General features: G+C 40.2%; 1 protein-coding gene across 7 annotated transcripts in view; it reads left to right on the top strand.

Annotated features, from left to right (window-relative positions):
- SORBS1 (sorbin and SH3 domain containing 1) overlaps positions 1–22,554 on the top strand; it is a 269,503-nt gene that overhangs the window by 75,320 nt on the left and 171,629 nt on the right. For all 7 annotated transcript variants that reach the window (XM_073685634.1, XM_073685629.1, XM_073685632.1 and 4 more), the window contains exon 2: positions 11,332–11,408. The gene's annotated coding sequence lies outside the window, so the exon portion shown is untranslated. The remainder of the gene's footprint in view (positions 1–11,331; positions 11,409–22,554) is intronic.

Raw genomic sequence — 22,554 nt, 5'->3', positions numbered from 1 at the left:
GCAGAGTATGAGGACCGGTGTTTTTCCAAATTGATTTCAAATGTTAATTAATAGTCATCTGTTCGATATGGCCCTTGACCTAGCTTCTCTCCAGGTTTTGCATGGGACCATCTGTGGGAACATAAATCGGTGTATTCTTGCCGTTTGTCTTCCATTGTGAACATTTATCAGGACCTTAGTAGCTATCAGCCTTGTCTTCCTGTGTCCTTCCAGCTTCTCAGTGTGCTACTACTCTCCATTTGCATTCTTCTGCCATATTAGGTCATCTTGTTAAACCTTTCAGTAAATTACTTGATGAAGTGGAGCGGTTGAAAGCACAATGTTCATGTCAAAGGGTTTATAAACTCTGCTGATGGTCAAACAATTCACAGAACAAGTGCACTGAAATGACAGCTCTGTTGAAAACAAGCCTTGTTTGCTTCCTTTTGTGTTAAATCTGCTCACAGCTGCCAGAGTTGCGCTGGCATTGTATAGTGAATGGCAAGTACATTTATTGTTGCATAGAAGGAAAAGAGGACGACCTGGCACATTACAGTTTATGGGGTTGAGCGCCTTTCTGTTGGTTGGGTATTTATGAGTAATGCGATGGAGCAGAAACAGAATATTCCATAACAAACTACTTTTAAAACCACCAAGTTTCTCTGGCATGGATATCTAAGCTATTTATTTTGCTCTTTTACTGTGTTCTCATCATTCAGAGCTTGGTTTGCCTAGAGCATAAAGAAAAAAAATGAATCCTACTTGGTTGTGTACTTCTCATTTTAATGGACTTAGTGCCTGTAGTCACACAATAGGTGGTGAGGATATGCATTTGTATTGTAGCACCACCAAACATAATCAATCTTTAGTGGCCATCTCTTTATACAAAGATACACATTTTGACATTCACTATTTCCTATGTGTAAATTATTATTACAAGCTGTATTGAGTCAAATCAACTTTAAAATTAACTTTGTTCGTGGGAAAACCCCTTTAAGGATAATGCAGTTGGAAATCAATTGTCTTTAACTTTTGTTTGGCGAGGAGATAATTCTGGAGTACACATGAATGGTCGGTCTAGCTTCTGATTGTACGTCCCTGTGTATGGGGGAGTTGGGAGAAAGACATATCGGATGAATGATATTTCATCCAACTGTATCTAATGTGTATGGCCAGTTTAAAGGTCAACATCAACCAAAATGTGAAAGGCTGTGTCAGCAAAACGATTGTTCAAGTGATGAACATTCGTTCAATGGTTGTTCAAATCAATCAACTTATGTCTAATATTTATAGACCTCTTTTACAGTAGTCATCCCCAAACCTGTAACGTTCCAGCTGTTGTAGAACTACATATCTCTTTATGCCATGAAAGCTAGTGTACGTTTACCAATAAAATAACTGCAGTCCGGGTTCTGTTTTTTTAATATGACAATCTCAGTAGCTTATTGATGCCAACAGCGATCTCAACCATATACATATTTTGATTTCTGAATTGTAGCATAGCATAACACTTTATGGAAATCATATTTCTTGATGGTTAGATTTCTTGTGACTTGAGAGATTAAACAAATTAGTTGGCTTATAAAATGTAAAACTATATAGTCAAATACAGTAGATAAAAAAAAGTGTCTGCACACCCCTGTTAAAATTCCAGGTTTTTGTCCTGTAAAAAAAACACATACCAACAAAAATTCTTTTAGAACATTGTCAACCATAATCTATACAATTCAACTGAAAAATAAACTCAAATCTTTTCAGGTGGAAAATAAAAATGAAACTAAAATAATGCGGTTGCATAAATATGCACACTCTTAGGCTATGTGCACATGCAGCATTTTTGATGTGTTTTCGCAGTGGTTTTCCCGCGCTCTGCCAGCTATTGCAATGGTAATCCTGATGTGCTGTGCACATGATGCAGAAATTTCCACTCAGGATTACCATTTCGGAAAAAAACGCAGCATGTCCATTGTTCGGGCGTTTCTACTGCGAATTCGCGCCCATTGACTTGAATTGAACTGCAGTGTCAGGGTTACACAGTGGCCACACCGGGGAGATAACACAATATCTCACGGTTGCCGTCACTCTGTCAGGATTTCATCAGGGATTCACGAGCACACGAACCCGACTACTCACTTCGGAGCTACCGGCAAGCGAACAGAAAGTGTATGGCGTCACATCTCCAGATTCCATTTCATGGAATATGTGTATACGCCCGTACGGTTACTGCCAGCTTCTCGATAGCCCAATTATTATTATTATTCGCTGCCACCACCGGCCGAGTTTGAAATATAATACAGGCCTGGCCGGACGCCTGCGTTCTGGTAGCGTATGGCTTCGGGGGAGGGAACGATTACAGAGCAAAAGAAACAGGACTATTAAATTTTATATAAATCCAAAAGGGAGGCAGTGTTTAGGAAAAATATACAAAGATTTTACAAAAGGGGACAATACCGTACAGAATAAACAGTTACACAAAATAAACAGGATTAAAGAAGAAACTTACTCTATACAGTTCGCGGGGACGACCCCTTATAGGTGGAGGGGAGCCACTCCAGATTTAACCGTTCTCGAACAGGACCCATTGCTATAATAAATATATACTCCTCGCAATGAATATGGCTCAAGCTTCAGTTGGATATTTTAGGCCGAAGAGGGGACATGCCCACATGCCCCTTGAGCTGACATCATGTGGGTGGGGCTCCACCCTTCATGTTTTTATTAAAAACTCTAACTTCTTTGATAGCTCCTCACTGGTTGATCGCAGAAGCCCGAAAGTAATGCCATATTTTTATTATGAATTTACCTTTCCGTAGAGACTACACATGGCACAGTTGCAGTCTGCTATTTTGTTACTTTTGCGCCACAGCCCCACTGAGGGGCTTACAGCGACAGGAAAATAAGCATATTGTTTCCTAGATGACCCTGCCACTAAAAATATAGGCCTCATTATTAGCAGAATTATGGAACTTCCAATATTCCATATTTCGTATTGGCTCCGGATGGACTGCCAGACCTCTGTTAAATTCCCTTTGACGTCCTGGGAATAAAGTTTCCTCAGCTCTATGTAAATTTATCATAAGCTTGTTTCTAATTATCCCCTGCCTTTGCCAGGGGGAAATACACTCACATGCTGATTGGGTTTGTAGCACCTTTCCTTGTGCTGCATTTGTCTACAAGTGCCTCCTGTTATGTGTGTTAATTTGCATGGAAGCAGTTGGTCAAAGTGTCATCTCTTGGTCCTTTGTCAGATGGTGGATAAGGGAGGGGTGAGAGGGGCTTCAGGGAGTGAGAAAAATCCTTAATATTTTTCCTAATATCTCCATGACCCGCAGCAAAACCGCAGGTATAATATTTATACCTGCAGATTTGCTGCATTTCAATTAAAGCCAATAGGCGCGAATTTGCGGGGGAAACTCGGTGCAGGTGGTACCCCCTGTCAAGAGAGGAGAACTACTACTCTCATCCGACCACCGCTCACGCTGATAACAGCGAGAGCAGTGCGGCTGGGGGAAGCAGTAGTCTCCACAGCCGAGCCGGCGTGCCATCAATAAAAAAAACAAAAACCTTATACTCACTTGTCCGACGCCCCCCGGTGTCCTTCTGGTCCTCAGTCCCGGCGATGCTCTCCTCCCGGCGGCCAGCAGTACACTGCGGGGCGCTCACGTGACCTCACCTTGGAAACATTCTCAAGAATGTTCCCATGGTGGTGAGCTCACCGGGGCTGATCAGATGATCTTCAGCTGATGAACCCCAGTGACCTCCTTCAGCATGTATACTGATAGGAGTGATTTTACACTGCTGTCTTCTACAGCAGTAACATCAGTGATTGCTGATGTCACTGCTGTAGAAGTGACACGGATTGCCGAGGGACAATCGTTGGCGGTAATCGTGGTCTACGTCATGACGGCGGACAGGTGAGGAATATGGTTGTTTGTTTGTTTTTTTACTTTTTTTTTCAGAAGATCGAGGGATTCGGGGACAAAGCGTTCAATAATTTATTTTTTTAAAACCGTGGGTTTTTTATTTCAATAAAATAATTTATTCTGGCTGTATATTTATTGAAAAGGCAGCGATAACTTTACTACGCAGTTAGTAATGGGGGCGTCTTATAGAGGTTCTCCAATACAAACCTGGGCTTCACGTCAGCCGGCAATACAAGGCTGACGTGAACCCCAACCCCATTACCCCACTCGCCATCGCTACAGGGCAGTGGGAAGATTGGAGGCTAAGCGCCAGATTTGGTTCATCTTATGGATGCGCCATTTCTGGGACTGCTGAGAGGTGATATTAATAGCCGTGGAGGTGGCTAGTATTCATGGCCCCTTCCCTGGCTATTAATATCAGCCTGCAGCTGTCTGTTTAGGCTTTGCTGGTTAGATTTTATAGGGGGACCCCACGTCAATTTTTTTTCTGGGGTTCCCCTGCAATCTAGCCAGTAAAGGCTAAACAAACAGCTGTGAGCTAATATTACTAGCCAGGGAACATTTTTGGCTAATGGCCCCTTCCCCGGCTACTAATATCAGCCCCCAGCGGTCGGCTTTCCCTCTGCTGGTTATAAAAATAACGCGGGAGCCCACGCCATTTTTTTTTTCATTTTAGGCCCTGTGCCCATGATCTGGATGTAGCAGCGCTTTGGACGCATATTTTTTTGCTGTGTCCAAAACGCTGCATTCTATTGAATGCAGGTGTTCACTGAACCATGCAGATTTACCGCATTCAATACATTCTAGCGGTCAAATTTCTGTTGCAGAGACTAGCGACTCCGCAAGAGAATTTGACATGCTGCAGTCCTGAAAGACGCGCTGCATGTCAGTGTCTGTGGGTGATCCACAGCCTCAGATGCACGCATAGTGGACATGGGATTTCTTGAGATCCATCCACTACGCTGTAACATCTGGAAGCCACGGGTTTGACGCTGCATAAACACGCAGCTTCAAACCCGCTGTGGCTCCTGATTGTGTCGACGTACCCAAACTCACCCACAGCATGTCAATTTCTGTAGCGGACACGCTAGTCTCGCTGCAGATTTTGACCGATTTGAAGTGTCATTATATGCGGTGGATTCACATGTACCGACAACAAAAGTGCGGCATTAGAACACTACGTTTTTGACACAGCAAAAATGCGCTGCTTCCAAAGCACTGCTGAGTGCTGATTGGGGGGACATAGCAGCTAACGAAACAGCTGTGAGCTGTTAAGAATGGCCAGGGACCATGTTTGCAAATGGCACCTTCCTAGGCTAAATAGCAGCTCACAGCTGCCACATAAATTACATGAATGGAAATGCTAATGAGATTGGGTGAATGGGATTAGCTGCCACCTAGCTCTTTTGTTTGGTGATGACAAGGTGTCAATCAGACCCTTTCATGACCCAATCGAATTAAAGTAAAGTAATGAGTTAAATAAACACACAGACACAGAGCACACACTTTATTTGAAATATGTCATAAAAATATTAAGAAAATATTAAGGATTTCCCTCTCCCCCTGGAACACCTCACTCCCCCCTCCCCTATACTATTTGTCACCAGACCAAGAGTTGGTAGCTGCAGAGTTGTCTGTATGCCAATTAGCACACACAGAAGTGCCTAGTAGTCAAATGTTAGCACAAGGGGGCTACTAACCCAATTAGCATACAAGTGTATTTTCCATTGCCACAGGCCTGTGATAAATTTACACCTGGGTGAGGAGGACACAGCTAGTTTAGGCTTCAAACACTACTCACAATAGCCAGCTGCAAACTCCAGGCTTTTTGGCACAGCCACAAAATATTGAATATTGGAAGTTTCATGACTCCGATAATAATGGAACACATTTTTAGCGGCAGGGTCAGTTAAGGAACAATACGCTTATTTTTCTGTAGCTGTGAGCCCCTTCGGTGAGTTGTGGCGCAAAAGTACCAGAATAACAGACTGCAGCTGTGCCATGTGTAGTCTCTAAGGAAAGGTAAATTCTTAATAAAGAATATGGCGTCACTTGCAAGCTTATGCGATCAACCAGCGATAAGTTATCCCAGAAGTTTGAGATTTTAAGAAAAATATGAAGGCTGGAGCCCAGCCCACGTGAGATCATCACAGGTGGTGTGTGGGCCGGTTCTCCCCTTCGACATAAAAGACCCAGCCGAAGGTGGGTCAGTACTCATGTTGGAAGTACATATTTATGTGTAGCACAGGTCACGTTCGCTGAACGGTCATAGGAGCACTTCCCTCCAGCTATACAGAGTCGTCTCTGCGATCTTTATAGTAAGTTTCTTTTGTTAACCCCTTTTATTTCATGTAACTGTATATTCTGTACTGTAAATGTCTCCATTTGTAACATCTTTGTATATTTTTCATAAACACTGCCTCCCTTTTGTATTAAATATAATATTTAATAGTTCTGTTTCTTTTGTTCTGTAATCATTCCCTCCCACGAAGCCATACGCTACCAGAAAGCAGGCATCCGACCAGGCCTGTATTATAGCTCCTATTTCGTCGGTGGTGGCAACGAATAATATTAAGTGGGTTATCGTGAAGCTGGCAGTGACTGTACTGGGGCGTATACACATATTCCATGCGTTGGAATCCGGAGGTGTGTATGCCATACGCTGACAGCGCGCTTGCTGATACATACGTAGTGAGTAATCTGGATCATGTGCTCGCGAATCTCTGCTCAATATTGACAAAGTGACAGCAGCAGTGAGATATTGTGTGATCTCTCCAGTGTCACTGAGGTCCCTGACCAAATACAACAGACACATTCTTTAATCATTTAAATTACCCATATACTCACCCCAGTTCTGACGGTAATTCAAGGGTTAAAGCAATGTCCCACCAAATAACTTTATTTAGCTCAAAAAAACATTAATTGATGTATAAAAAATGCATCAAAAACCGCGGCAAATCCGCACGGTTTTACTGGAGCGTTTTTCCTTCCAAGGAGATGCAGAAACGCTCAGGAAATTTCTTCTTCAAATCCTGAATAAAGCTATGTGCGCAAAAACGAATACGTTGTTAAAGCACCGTTTGAATTTATGACAGCATGCTGCCTTTTTGGGTAGGAGTCTAGAAACATGGCTAATCTAGAACTGACAATCTTTGCCCTCTCTTTCTTGCAGTAGCTCTCCAAATCTCTCATTGTGAGGGCATCTCCTGTGTACAGCCCTCTTCATGGCCAGCCCACATATTTTCAATTGGGTTCAGGTTGGGGCTGTGACTGGGTCATTCCAAAATAATCTTCTGACAAAGCCATTTTTCTTTGATTTGGTGGTATGCTTACGGTCAATGTCATGCTAAAAAGTGAAATTCATCTTCAACTTTTTAGCAGAGGCCTGAAATTTGGCAAACATAGCCAGGCTTGGATGTTTTTCTTTGTAAGAAAAGGCTTCTGTCTTATTATGCTACCCCACAGGTCAGACATATAAAGAATCCAGGATTGTTGTCACATGCTGTACACAACCAGAACTTCCCAGTAATTCCTGCAGATCATTTAATATTGCTGTAGGCCTCTTTGCAGGGACGTCTAGTTCTAGGTACTGTCACTGTTGTGCTAAATCTCATCCACTTCTTGATGATGATCCTTGCAGTGTTCCATTGTATAGCTAATATATTCATTTTTGGGTTTTTTTTGGGACTGATATCCTTCAACAATGAGATCCTTTTGATTGTGTTGTAAGCTGTTTAAATTCCCAATTTTGAGAGGGTATTCATACTTATGCAACCACATTTTTTAAATTTTTTAAAATTAGTTTCATTTTTTTTATTATTCCTGAGGTTTTTTTTAAGATTACGCGTTATCTAATATATTGCTCAAGGGTGGATTGCAGAGGACAATCTTTCTATTTGTCGTAGACATAAAAAGTTGAAACTTCAAACATATTTGGCAATAAAGGCAATAATCATTCCTACCATGGTTAGTGGAATTTCTAGATTTACATGTAAAACTTTAGCTCTTACTGTTGTCACGCTATCCTCCTGATAAGAATTTTAAAACTCTCGAATGTGTGTGACAGTTATTTACAGTAGAACTATGCAATAAAATTGTCCGCTAAATCTAACTTGTGCATTAGGGAAAACCACATACCGTAATTACAATACATGCCTTAACTAACTACTTAAGTGCTAACCACTATTTTATGATTAAAAATGTCTATCTGCATTTTGTTATCTGAATTTGAGAATGGATTATAGTAAGATTCTACAGTGGTGGCCAAAAGTATTGTCACCCCTGCAATTCTGTCAGATAATACTCAGTTTCTTCCTGAAAATGATTGCAATCACAAATTCTTTGGTATTATTATCTTCATTTAATTTGTCTTCAATGAAAAAACACAAAAAGAATTGTCCTAAAGCCAAATTGGATACAATTCCACACCAAACCTAAAAAAAGAGGGTGGACAAAAGTATTGGCACTGTTTGAAAAATCATGTGATGCTTCTCTAATTCGTGTAATTAACAGCACCTGTAACTTACCTGTGGCACCTAACAGGTGTTAGCAATAACTAAATCACACTTGCAGCCAGTTAACATGGATTAAAGTTGACTCAACCTCTGTCCTGTGTCCTTGTGTGTACCACATTGAGCATGGAGAAAAGAAAGAAGACCAAAGAACTGTCTGAGGACTTGAGAAACCAAATTGTGAGGAAGCATGAGCAATCTCAAGGCTACAAGTCCTTCTCCAAAGACCTGAATGTTCTTGTGTCTTCCGTGCGCAGTGTCATCAAGAAGTTTAAAGCCCATGGCACTGTGGCTAACCTCCCTAGATGTGGACGGAAAATAAAAATTGACGAGAGATTTCAACACAAGATTGTGCGGATGGTGGATAAAGAACCTCGACTAACATCCAAACAAGTTCAAGCTGCCCTGCAGTCCGAGGGTACAACAGTGTCAACCTATACTATCCGTCGGCGTCTGAATGAAAAGGGATTGTATGGTAGGATACCCAGGAAGACCCCACTTCTTACCCCGAGACATAAAAAAGCCAGGCTGGAGTTTGCCAAAACTTACCTGAGAAAGCCTAAAACGTTTTGAAAGAATGTTCTCTGGTCAGATGAGACAAAAGTAGAGCTTTTTGGCAAAAAGCATCAACATAGAGTGTACAGGATAAAAAAAAAAAGGCATTCAAAGAAAAGAACACGGTCCCTACAGTCAAACATGGCGGAGGTTCCATGATGTTTTGGGGTTGCTTTGCCGCCTCTGGCACTGGACTGCTTGACCGTGTGCATGGCTTTATGAAGTCTGAAGACTACCAACAAATTTTGCAGCATAATGTAGGGCCCAGTGTGAGAAAGCTGGGTCTCCCTCAGAGGTCATGGGTCTTCCAGCAGGACAATGACCCAAAACACACTTCCAAAAGCACTATAAAATGGTTTGAGAGAAAGCACTGGAGACTTCTAAGGTGGCCAGCAATGAGTCCAGACCTGAATCCCATAGAACACCTGTGGAGAGATCTCAAAATGACAGTTTGGAGAAGGCACCCTTCAAATATCAGGGACCTGGAGCAGTTTGCCAAAGAAGAATGGTCTACAATTCCAGCAGAGCATTGTAAGAAACTCATTGATGGTTACCGGAAGCGGTTGTTCGCAGTTATTTTGGCTAAAGGTTGTGCAACCAAGTATTAGGCTGAGGGTGCCAATACTTTTGTCTGGCCCATTTTTGGAGTTTTGTGTGAAATGATCAATGATTTGATTTTTGCTTCATTCTCTTTTGTGTTTTTTCCTTGCAAGCAAATTAAATGAAGATAATAATTTGTGCTTTCAATCATTTTCAGGAAGAAACTGAGTATTATCTGACAGAATTGCAGGGGTGCCAATACTTTTGGCCACCACTGTAAGTGGTTTGTGTCCTGGGACCATTTGCAGACCTACAGAGCCGCCAACAACTTTCACCAAAATACAGCTAAATTAAAAGAACCTATTGAGCTACGAGGTGGAGATACGTGAATCATTATACAGGACCCTGGTCCAGCAGCCAGGTCAGTATTCCATGGCAGCTGGGTAGGAGCCATGCTAACTGCCTCCTATCTGAAGGCATTCGCAGTTGCTTTTTTTGATGAGCCCACCTGCCCAGCTAATCCAAAAAAGGAGCTATGGATATCGTTGATGGGAGGCATTTCTCAGGGCTCCCGTCCATCGGCCACAGAATATTGATCTGGTTGCTGAGACAGGGTCTTGCGAATTTACTCATTCATCACTACTACTGGACATCCTCTTTCTGCACAAACCTGAGATGGGATGGACTCATTGCCTATGTCGAGCAGCAGACAGCCCAGTCCCAGAGCACAACATTTTAGCACTGCCTGTTAGTTAAACTATGGGCAACATGGTGGCTCAGTGGTTAGCACTGTTGCTTTGCAACACTGGGGTCCTGGGTTCAAATCCCACCAAGGACAACATCTGCAAGGAGTTTGTATGTTCTCTCTATGTTTGCATGGGTTTCCTTCAGGCACTCCGGTTTCCTCACATACTCCTTAGACATACTGATAGGGAATTTAGACTGTACTCCCCCAACAGTGATGATTATGTCTTTAAAAGTGCTGTGAAATATGATGGCGCTATATAAGAAACATGTAATAAAAGTTGGGTCCAGAAAAGTCGAGGAGGTGCTTTAGCATTTGTGTGGCTTTCTCTTTTGGATATTAAGGTAGTTGCTCACTCCAAAATTCCTGCAGACTATGGTGGAAAGGTCTACACTTATGTGTGGCCATCACTGTCATATGTGACTGCAATAAAGCGGTCAGGAGAGGTCTTGGTATCAAAGGAGCGCATTGCCCGCTCAGGCAATCACTGATTGAAGCAGAAACTTTCCCCAGCCAGTGATTTGCAAAGTGGACATTTCCTTCTATCTTCAATGTATCATGCAGGACCAAGAAGTAGACAACAGCAGGGACAGGGTAGGTGATGCATTGAAAGCTGCAGGGGATCGGTGAGAGTAAGCATGGCTTGAATAATATTCCATACTGGCCATTATTTTTATCGACTGGACAACTTTTAAGCCATTTCTAATATCAGTGTGTAGATCAGAGGTCTCAAACTCACTTGGGTAAATGGGCCGCACATAGGAAAAAAATAAAGTGGACAGGCTGCATTCTTTGCTGGATAAGATTAAAAATTCAGTGGTACCATTTTTTTCTAGACGACTTTTTGAATGCTTTTTATTAAAAAATGTTGTGTCAGTATAATGAAAGGTTTTTAATTATTTTTTTTTAATGGTTACCTGGACGCAGTGATACCAAGGTGTACTTTTTTGTTTACATCCTGTCCTCTTTCTTTAGTAATATTAAAAAGCGTGATCCATAACAAGAATAACTTTCACAATTCTCAGGTTTTTATACTTACGGTGATTCTAACAATATTTTTTTTTCCATCTTGTTCTAGGGTTCGTTGATGTAATGATTCTGCTTTGGGAAAGAAGACTAGAAAGGTTTATGTTGTGTTAAGACTGAAGAAGCATAGTAAGTACAAAGATTGCTAAATCAAATCCAACACAATATTCCAGTTTGTGAAGGAGGGGAATACGGACACATGAGCCCGCTTGATGCTGCTAAGTGGCAGACTGCATTCTGCAGGAACAGGGTTGCCCGCATATTGGGAACAGTGTTAGCACTTGGAGGCCATTTGCTTGTTACTATTTTAATGTCTTAATGTTCCCAGGATATTAGATTATAGCTTACTTTTGTATTGGTGCCAGGTGTAGACTCAGATTCCCTTTTAAAGTCATAGGATGGGCAATAACATTACTAAATTAAGATAAAAAAATAAACTTAAAATGCAAAGTAGTATAAGAAATAACTTAGTCTGCGGTGGTCTAAACTACTTGATAAAAGGACTGCAGTACTACAAATGGCATGTATCTGTTAAGGAGAGCTACAATATCTGCCAGTCTAATAAGACTTTGAATGGAGTGGCACTCCATGTTTAAATTTGTTCTCATCATGGACGTATAGTGAGGAGGGACGGGAAACAGGAGACCACCATTATCATGATTGGTGGATATGTAATATGTCATTTATGGAGGAACCCTTCTAATTTGGTTCTTAAAGGGGCTAGCTCATTTCTAAAGTCCTTTCTCTAAGGATATTCGCCCCTGGGGCTCATCATGTCACTGCTTGACCTGTAATGAAAAAGGAAGTTTCCTCTCACTATAAATTTTCTGTTCAGTGGCAATTAAGCAATACCCGTACGCAGTATGTGATAACATGCTGATCACTGAGGATTTGACTGGTGGGGCCACATTTCCCAAGGACAGGTGTTTGTTTCAAAATATTTTTATTGAAAAAGTTTTTAAAGTAACCAGGGGATGGGAAGGAAAAGGGTACATAAATAAAAAATGAGGGAAGGGGAGGGAGAGGTGGGGAAAGGAAAACAAACAATCTACATATTGTAGACAAAAAGGTTTGGAAATCACTGTATTGTACAATATAGTATAATTTCAAATACAAACAGAAAATAGATAAGTACTCTATTAATGAGTCTAGACATAAAACCTATGAAGACATAAACTTTAGATTTATCAAAGAACTATACATTAAATGTGTCTTAAAAAAAAAAAAAAAAAGAACATTCGTAAAGAATTTAGATTTTTATTTGAGCTAAAGGAAGTTCTGTATTACCATTTAAAAGAACAAAGGAAAGAGTCAAACAATTGGTTCACTTGATAATATATGGGATGTCAATTGGCCTTATGTAAGAGTAGCGGTAAGTATTTAGAGATCCAGGGGGTCCAACGATCTAGGTATTTTGAGAAAGAGTTGCTTCTAATTGCTATATTGTGTTCATACACGCTATGTTGGGTAATTCGGTCTATAAGTACATCTATATCGGGTGGATCAGGTTTGGTCCATCTCGTAGCAATGATGAGTCTAGCAGTCACTATAATATGCGAAATTATAAATCGTAACTGCTTTGGGAAGTCTTCTATTCCAATTGACAAGAGGGCTAATTGTGGAGTAATGAATAGGGTCATTCCTGTGATATCGGATATTAAGAGTTTAGTATCCATCCAAAATTTAAGCAGTCTAGGACATCCCCAGAACATGTGGGTTAATGTGCCTTGATTATTGCATTTCCTCCAGCAATAAGGCGAGTTAGTGGGGTTAATGCGATGACATTTTATTGGAGTCCAGTACCACCATGAAAGAACCTTGAAGTAAGACTCATGCATTGTCGCTGAAGCTGTGTGAGAGTATGTTATGTTTAAGGTCTTACTCATTTTATTCAGATCTATTTTAATGTTAAGTTCTTTCTCCCAAGTCTTAAAAAAGGGGTGGTAAGGCAAATTCACTTCCTCATTTGAAAATTTTATACAATGCATTTGTCTTCCAAATGGATGTTTTCTCTGGATTATTTATTAATTGTACTACTTTTTGTGGTATGACGAACGTGAGGGAAGGTGGTTTCGTAAAAAAAATTAGAGATAAGCTTCCAATTCGTCCTCTCATCCCTTGAGAGACAGTATCTAGTTTGTAATGTGTAAAAGGGTAACAGGGTATAATCAGAAATTAGGTCATTAACAGTATTTATGCCTTTATCTAGCCAGGTCGACAGGTCGAGGTTTGAAATTAAGATTTCTTGTACAACCAAAGGGATATTTTTAACTCTAATTAAAGGGAAGTGTGTAGAGGATTTGTTTACCAAGTCTCTCCAGGCCAGAATAACGGCTTTTAAGGTGGGGTAGTTTGGCGGGGGCCTAGAAGGCTCAATAAGGTGGGCGAGAATTAGGGACCGTAATTGTTCAGTTTTAGAAGCTGACGTCTCTATGTTGATCCAGGAAGTGTTATTCAATTCAATTAATCATCCCTGAGAAAGCTTTAATGTGGTGGCCAGGTAATAATTATATAAATTGGGAACACCCAGTCCTCCCATCTTTTTATGTTTCAATAATGAGAGGGTAGGGATTCTTGCCTTTTTATGGTTCCAAATATATTTCATAAGTTGAGATTGTAGTTTCTTGAACCATTGTTTTGGTTTAAAAATGGGAATAGATCTTATGACATAGATAAATTTGGGGAGTAAGAGCATCTTGAACGCCTCAATTCTGCCTAGCCATGAGATTTCTAGCTTAGCCAGGCGAATGTAATCTAAATGAAAAGTGTTGAACTGTGTGGTCAAATTTTCTGAGACTAGATCTGAAGAAGGTTTAGTCAACTTAATTCCCAGATATATAATTTTCTTCTCCTTCCATATGTACTCAAATTCTTTTTTTAGGTAGTGTAGAAATGTGTTTTCTATGTTAAAGTCAATTATTTGAGATTTAGACTTATTAACTTTGTATAGTGATAGGTGTGAGAATTCGTCAATTGTGGTGGTAATATGCCTCAGGGACTTAAGGGGATTTGAGATGGTGAGTAAAATATCATCCGCGAATAGGGCTATTTTGCTTTGCTTAGTATTGACAGGGATGCCAGTAATGTTAATGTTTTCTCTAATAGAAGAAGCAAATGGCTCTATAAACAGGGCAAAAAGAATGGGGGAAAGAGGGCACCCCTGTCTAGTGCCATTAGACAGGGAAAATCTTTGTGACAAAGAGCTATTGGAATAGACACCAGCTGATTGAGCAGAATACATTGACTTTGAATATTACAGGGGAGTGATTTGACTATACTCTGGGTGCTATTAGTATATTTTTGAATTTGGGAAGTGAGAATATGTTAGTGAGAATTAGATCTATCCTAGAGTGGGAGTTGTGAGTACCAGAGTAATGAGTGAATTCCAGGGAAGACGAATGAAGGCATCTAAAAACGTCGTATAGATCCATTTTGAGCAACCATGGGCCTAGTGAGGAAGATTGGTGCCTTGACTTGTTAGAATGGTCCAGGAGAGAATTTGGGACAATGTTAAAGTCTCCGAAGAGAATTAAATCACCTTGTTTATTTTGGGTAATAGTACGCATTATTTTATTCAGGAAGGATATTTGGCCTTGGTTTGTTACATATACATTAGTGAGGGTGAAAATTTGGTGGTTCAGTTTGCAGATTAATATAATTTATCTCCCATTTGGATCTTTAAGGCTTGAGATTAATTCAAACGAGACAGAATTTTTGATTAACAGGGCTACTCCCCACTTTTTCTTGATATTATTGACGTAAAATATATTTTGGAATTCTTTATGAGCGAAACGGGGTGGCTTGACAGAGGAGAATTTAGTCTCCTGGAGAGCTACTATATCAGCATTATAGTCCTTAATTGTCTTCCAGGCAAAGAAATGGCACTGTGGAGTGTTGAGGCCATTGACATTATGTGTTAGAAATCTAATTGACATGACTTGTACTGAACAAGAAATGGTAAAAACTCAATATTTGGTGAAATAAAATCGTCCATTGTTTTTTCCAAAGCATGTTTTCAAAAATTAACTATAAAATGTCCAGAAAGAATATAAATCAGATCAAGTCTACAACCTTAGACAAAGATAGAAATTAAAATAAAAAAAAACTTAACTTGAGAGATAAAATACCTCAATACAGGTCTAAATCCAATAACTAAATACCGAGTTCCAAACAAGGAGGGACTAACGTGTCGATGACAACCTCCTAGGTGGGACTAAAGTTATGGCCTAATGCCTCAGCCCATTAATTAGCTTGGAACGTCAGGTGATGTTAATCTCTAGGTCCCTGAAGAGTTTCCCCCCATCCGCAATGTCAGAAATACTGTAATTTTTCCCCTGGTGGTAAAACAGGACCTTTGTGGGGTTGAATCCCCATCTATAAGGGATCTGATTATTTCGTAGTACGTCGGTGACCTTAGTTAGGTTTTAATGTTGGGTCATTGTCTCTCTCGACAAGTCAGCAAAGACCTTGATGGAGTCGTATGATTTAGGGAAGGATTTTTTGTGCCTAAGAAACTCCATGAGCTGCTCTTTGGTCTGGTAAAAATGGAATTTAGTGATAACGTCCCTTGGGACATCCGGTTTCAAGTGATTGGGCTTGGGAAGCCAATGTGTCCTGTCCAGTGTTACTTCTAGGTCAGATAAAGATGAAATTGCCATTTTAATAAAATTTTTGATGTAGGGGGCAAGTTGGTCAGATTTGACAGACTCTGGTATAGCTCTGAATTTTAAGTTCTGTCGTCTACCTCTGTCCTCTAGGTCAGTGAGCTTATTTTTTACTGTTCTAAATTCCTCCTTGAGGAGGTGGTACACTTTTTCTAGTCTGTTATTTTTTTTGCTCCAATTCAAAAATCTCAGACTCAGTCTTATCTATTCTGTTGGTAACTGAGTCAATTTGTTTCTGGAGTTTGTCGTACCTAGTGTCGAAGTCAATGCGAAGGGACTCCTTGAAAGCAGAGAATATCCCTTTAAAAAATGATTGGTCAATTGGCTGCTTCCAATCAAAGTTCTGCAACGGGTCCGTGATGTCTAAAGAGGGAGGGCTGTCTATCCTTATCCGTTGCTTAGGAGGACTAGTTATAAGGGACGAGTCTTCATCTGAGTCAGAATTCTCCTGCACTTGCGGTTTTTGTGCAGATGCTAGTTTAGAGGCCGACTCCTTCCTCTTTTCTCTCCTTTGTTTCTGGGGATCAAATTCTGAATTTGTGGAGTCATCAGATTTCATGCCCCGATCCCTTGACCATGAGTCATTATCACTCTGTTTAGTAGGGGATCTAGATCTATTCCTATGTGGGTTTCCTAGTTGAGCTGAGTCTTTGTAAGTGGGTTTGGTTTTATCTAGCTTGGATTTCTGGGACACCATGGTTTTCAGAGAGCCTTCCCAAATATTAGAGTTTACATTGATATATTGTAGATATATGCAAATATGTCTATACTTATCAGTTACACAGTAAGGCAAGGATGATCAAATGAGTAAATAGGAGAATAAGTCTCAGGTGCTAAATTTAGATAAACAATTGCTCAATAACCCAAGGACAGGTGTTTGAAATGGTCTGTTGGAATAAAGCGATGGCTGACTCCAGCAGAACCACAGGCAATAGGTGGAGCATTTCAGAGACTGTGCTCTGCCTCAACAATTAAGGTGCATTTACACAGCAATAGCAAGTGTCCTTAGTAAAGCTTGTTTCACAATAATCTTGCAGCCTAGACAGACTATCGATTACCCGACAAATGAGTAAAACTCTCGTTTGTCTGGTGAAATTATCCAATGTGCTGCACAAAAGATCATCTTTTTTGGCAGCACAATGTCCTGTGTAAACAAGGCTTGTGCTACCGAGAATAATGGCACTGAATGATGTATTACAGGTTGTTCACAGCATAACTAATGTGTGGTCAGCCTGAGTAAACTGGCTATTAAGGGAGCACCGATCCACAAACTAGTAGCTGATCGGAGGTTGTTTATTGTCGCTGATCAATTTGTGTAAATGGATCCTTAGACCTCCAGCAATTAACAAGTTGTTTGTAACCTATCCTGTAGATATCCAAAAACAGAAAGCCATTAGTCATTTCTTTCATTATTTCATGTGATTAAAATATACAAATATCCACCCCACATGTCATGTGAACTATAACACCCTACACGGTTCAGATTACTTCTATACCATGATGTAGGATTAATCCGAAACACAGAGTCTGTTACAGTTCACATGACATGTGGGGTGGATATTTGTATGTTTTAAAAGCATAAAAAAAATCATTTTAATGGATTCCTATACCTAGGTACCTGCATTCTGATGATTGCAACTATGGCTGGATGCCTCTGAATCCTCCGTGTAAGGGTCTTTAAGCAACAACAAGCAACATATGAATGAGCTGACTACTTGCAACTTCGATCCTGTGCAGGGGCGAACACTGACAGCTTAGGGCCCCTATGCAAGAAATGTGTTTGGTTGCCATGAAAGGAGGGGGACCCAATCTATAAATATATATGTGTGTGTAATAAATATATATAATATATTTACAGTCTCCTCTCTTTATGTATATTGCTGTCCCTTATTACATAGTGCGCTCTCTCGTTATGTACTGCACCGTCCCTTTCATATTGAATTCTTGATATTTTTGTTATTTATAGCTCCCTGATGTTTATTACGTGCCATCCTCTCTTGTTAGGTATAAACTGATATGACTGCTGATGGAACATGGTAAAGCTTCTTTTCTTATGGAGGAGCTGATGGACCGACCGGTCTTCTGATCAGGTGCTGTTTCATCAGCAGTCATTTTATATGTAATGAGAGGACTATGTAATGAGAGGACTATGTAATGAGAGGACTATGTAATAAAGAGAGGGTGCTGTGAATAACAAAAATGATGAGAATACGCTATGTATTATAATGTCTCCCATCCTGGTCCTCTTTCTGATATAATGTGGCCTATCCTGGGCTTCTTCCTGTGATAATGTGCCCCATTCTGGTCCCTTTCCCAGTATAATGTGCCCCATCCTGGTGTACACCCCCCCCCCCATCCTGGTATATTCTGCCCCATTCTGGTATACATGTCCTTTATTTTGGTGTACATGTCCCCCATCCTCATATATATGACCCCATTCTGGTATAATGAACCTCATCCTTGTATAATGGGCCCCATCTAGGTATATATGTCCCCCATCCTGGTATAATGGGCCCCTTCCTGGTATAATGGGCCCCTTCCTGGTATAATGGGCTTCATCCTGGTATATATGTTCCTATCCTGCTATAATGTGCTCTGTTTTGTAATACATTAAAAACAAACAATACTACTCACCTTCCTCCCATGCTCATACCCCACAAGGGATTCTCTTCTATAGCCATTGCGGGAGCCGGCAGCTGACTTCGGCTTCCCTGCCATGGTGCATGACGTCACTGTCATGCGGACATCAGCTGCCGGCCTCTGATTGGCTGACGACGTGTATTCTAGCGCAGGGAGCCAGCCGATTCCCTGTGCCGCAATACATTTCGGTTGAATGTGTCCTCGGAGACACATCCAGCTGCAATAGTCACTGGTGTCGGCGGGCCCCCTCCACCTCCGGGCCCCGCTGCAGCTGCACCAGCGAAATGTCCGCCCCTGATTCTGTGGATAGATATTAACTTGTTAAGATGGGAATAATCTATTATGTAGCTAAACTGGATTGCCTTTTATGTATTTGATGAAATCTCTGGATATCTACGTCTGTTGATCAGGACAGCAAATGTAGCACGTTAACAGTTTATCTCTTGACTGATGTTAATTGGCCATGTTTAGAAATGTAAAGTGGTTACTCAATATTTCTGAAGACATCTCCCTGTGTGGTCTGATATAACTGATATGTGGTATTTTTATACAGTAGTCTAGATCTTCGTTTCATCAGATACTTCCACTAGAGGCTATAATAGTCATGTCAACAGAGACATTAAAATATTTAGGAGACGATTTGAAGTCTCCAAGATCATATGGCTGGCTCCTTCACTACCGCTTGTCTGCAAGTCACCTGCCAAACATGACAACTTGACGCTATGACATAAATAATGTGAGTTTTTCATTTCACCAGCTCAGGATAGCAAGTGAGGTCATTTAATAGTGGAACAAGTATGTAGACTGGAAGATCGCTTTCCACATATCATGCTTTAAATTAGTTCCATGCTCTGTTAGTAAATAACCACATCAGATCTTACCCTTCTTAGTCATAACATAATAATGTATTGTAAGATCAATAACGAGCCTTAAACTTGTACCTAAAGTTCACCAAAAAGTTTTGTTCAGATATCCTGAATCTTTACAAATGTATTCATTACACATTTGATTGTCGCCAGGGTTCCCAGAAGTTGGCCCCAACCAATCATAATGTTCTGGCATAGCCTAGTGACATGCCAAAATATTATATGATTGAAGTTCTCCTTTTATTTTATAGTAAACTTTTTTTTTGCCCTTTGGAGTTCTTGTTGTTTTTGTTTTTTTAAATCCTCAAAATTAATTCCTTTTTCCTGGAATTCTGCTCTTTGTATTATGAACCACCACTTTTGGTGTCTTAGTGGTATGGCATGTTGACATGTAAGGTTCCTGAAATACAGCACATTAACACTTATCATCCCAAACATAAAAAAAGGGTTGACTTGTCATAAGGGAATAAACATGCCAAGCCTAGGAAGATAAACACAGATTAACGATAGGAAGATGAACACCCGCACATGCAAACAAGCCATTATAGGCTAAACATGCTAACCACTGGAAGGAAAAGAAACACACGAAAGTTAGCACCACAGAAATGTAATCTCCGCTATGGGTAGCTTCACAATCAAATTACATAGGCACTGATGCAGTGGTGCTTGAGAGTTTGTGAACCCTTCAGAATGTTCCATATTTCTGCATACATCTGGCTTAAAGCTAGATCAGATTTCCACACAAGTCCTAAAACAACATAAAGAAAACCGAAAAATACAATGGAGTCAAAAATATTAGACTTTTTTTTTTTTTATTGAGGAAAATGATCCAAAGTCAAATGTCGATGTGACAAATGTATGTGAACTTTTTGCATCTAAATATATAAGGTAATTGTTGAACAATCCTGCACTCCTGGAGGAGTTTTATCCCATTTCTACAAAAGCGCTTCAACTCTGTTATGTTAGAGGGTTTTGCCATATATATTGCTTGCTCCGGATCCTACCACAGCATTTCTGTAGCATTAAAGTCAAGAAATTGATTTGGCTGTTCCAAAACATTAACTTTATTCTTCCTTTTAACCTTTCTTTTGTAAAACGACTTGTGTGCTTTGGGTCGTTGTCTTATTGTATGACCCATGTTCTCTTTAGATTCAGCTCAAGGACCGATGTCCGGACACTTTACTTAAGAATTTTATGGTATAACTAAGAATTCATTGTTACATCAATTATGACAAGACTACCTGGCACAGATGCATCAAAATGAGCACAAAACATGATACTACCACCATAGTCAATTTTGGTCTCATTCAATTACAAACCATTGTTTCAATAGACTTTTTGCTTTTCCAGATTGTATTTGGCAAACTGCATATGGGCAGTAATGTTCTGTTTCGAGAGCAATGGCTTTCTCCTTGCAATCCCGCCAGGCTGTTAGTTGCTTAGAGGTTGCCTTGGGTTCCTTTGTGACATTTGCAGACTACTATACATCTTGCTCTTAGCGTGATTTTTGTTGGTTAACCACTACTGAGGAGCGCAATAATGGTCTTTCCTCTATTTGTATAAAATCTGTCTTACTGTGAATTGGTGGAGTCCAAACTCTTTAGAGATGGTTCTGTAACCTTTTCCAGCCTGAGGAGCATCAACATTTCTTCTTCTGAAGTCCTCAGAAATGTTCTTGTTCCTGCAATAGTACAAATCCACAAGCGTTTTGTAGATATCAGACTTTTATAGATCCTTGTTTTAAATAAAAGGTCATCTGCTAACACCTGATTGTCATCCCATTGACTGAAAACTCCATACTCTGTCACCTTTAAATTATCTGCTAATCCTAAGGCCTCATTCAGACAGCAGTTTTTCTCATACGAGTGCTTCACATGTTTTTCATGGATGACACTCATTTCTATGATTGTCTATGAGGCAGTTCACATGTCCAATTTTTTTTTTTTCCCTTGGACTAAGTTGTCCGTTTAAAAAAACGAAGACATGTCTGATTTTGATCCGAGGGTCAGATCAGAATCGGTAGTGCAAGTTTATGGGTTCGTGACAAAATCAGACCTTCCTCGTATGATATCAGAGTGGGTCCCGATTTTCACGGACTGTTAGAAAGAAGCAGGTGAAGAAACTTTTTTTTTCCTCTTCACGTCCACCGAGAAAAACTAACGAACAAGGGCTCATATGGCTAGTTTGTCGGAAAAATAAAAACAGTTATGACTATTGGAAGAAAGGGAGGAAAAAATGAAAGCACAAAAATTGCCTGCTTGTTAATTAATTGCATGGACACCTGAATTTTTAGATACTGCGTGTTACTAGGCTTTCATCACACAGAATCTGTTCAGATTTACAGCTATTGTTTTTAGAGGATACTAGTTGAAGGTCCTTTGACTTTTTACTTCTGCTATAAATATTTTACTTTTACTTGTACTAGCATTAATCATTGAATTCTCTCCGCTGTTGGCAATTGTGACTTGTTTATTTTATTAAACCCTGTTCCCCACTACTGACCTCTGCCAAACCAAATTCCAAGAATGTCCGCCTCCCTAGAAAATAAATTCCAACTTCAATGGTAACCTCAAGACCTATGTAGCAATTTTCCTTAAATCCCTCCAGCCACAGAATTGTTTTTAGACCTCCTATGGTCTCTGGCATATTTTGAAAGCAGCTATACTCCATCCCACACAATTGTATTTTATCTGATAGAGACCTTTATGTCCCCAACAGGACATAGGAAAGTTTTATGTTATTAATAGTAAACAGGAGACCTTAAGAGAAGGAAACTTTTCGGGGACCTATAGATTAGAGGACACTATTGAGCACAAGACCACCCACAGTCATAGTGACAAAATGTTTGCTCTTTTTCCAAACAACCATATCAACATTTTTCATAATCAACACATAATAGGGGAGGGGGAAAAGAAAGGAAGAGTAGGAGAGGAAAGATTTGGTTTCTTACTTTGCTTTATTGGGAGATATACTGGTGGGGGCAGGTTGGTGGATAAAGGGTAGGGGAAAGGGGAAGTAAGGAGGTTATTGCCAGTAACCATAATGAAATTGCTAAAAGATCAGAGTCAGCTCACCCACTTATTCCTTCAAAGCATGGAACGAAAG

The sequence above is a fragment of the Phyllobates terribilis genome, unplaced genomic scaffold (genome assembly GCF_046119375.1).
Source record: "Phyllobates terribilis strain yellow unplaced genomic scaffold, ASM4611937v1 Scaffold_5__5_contigs__length_657084704, whole genome shotgun sequence".
Lineage (NCBI taxonomy): Eukaryota > Metazoa > Chordata > Amphibia > Anura > Dendrobatidae > Phyllobates > Phyllobates terribilis.
Note: the sequence above shows the minus strand (reverse complement) of the source record. Positions and strands in the feature narration are given on the sequence as shown.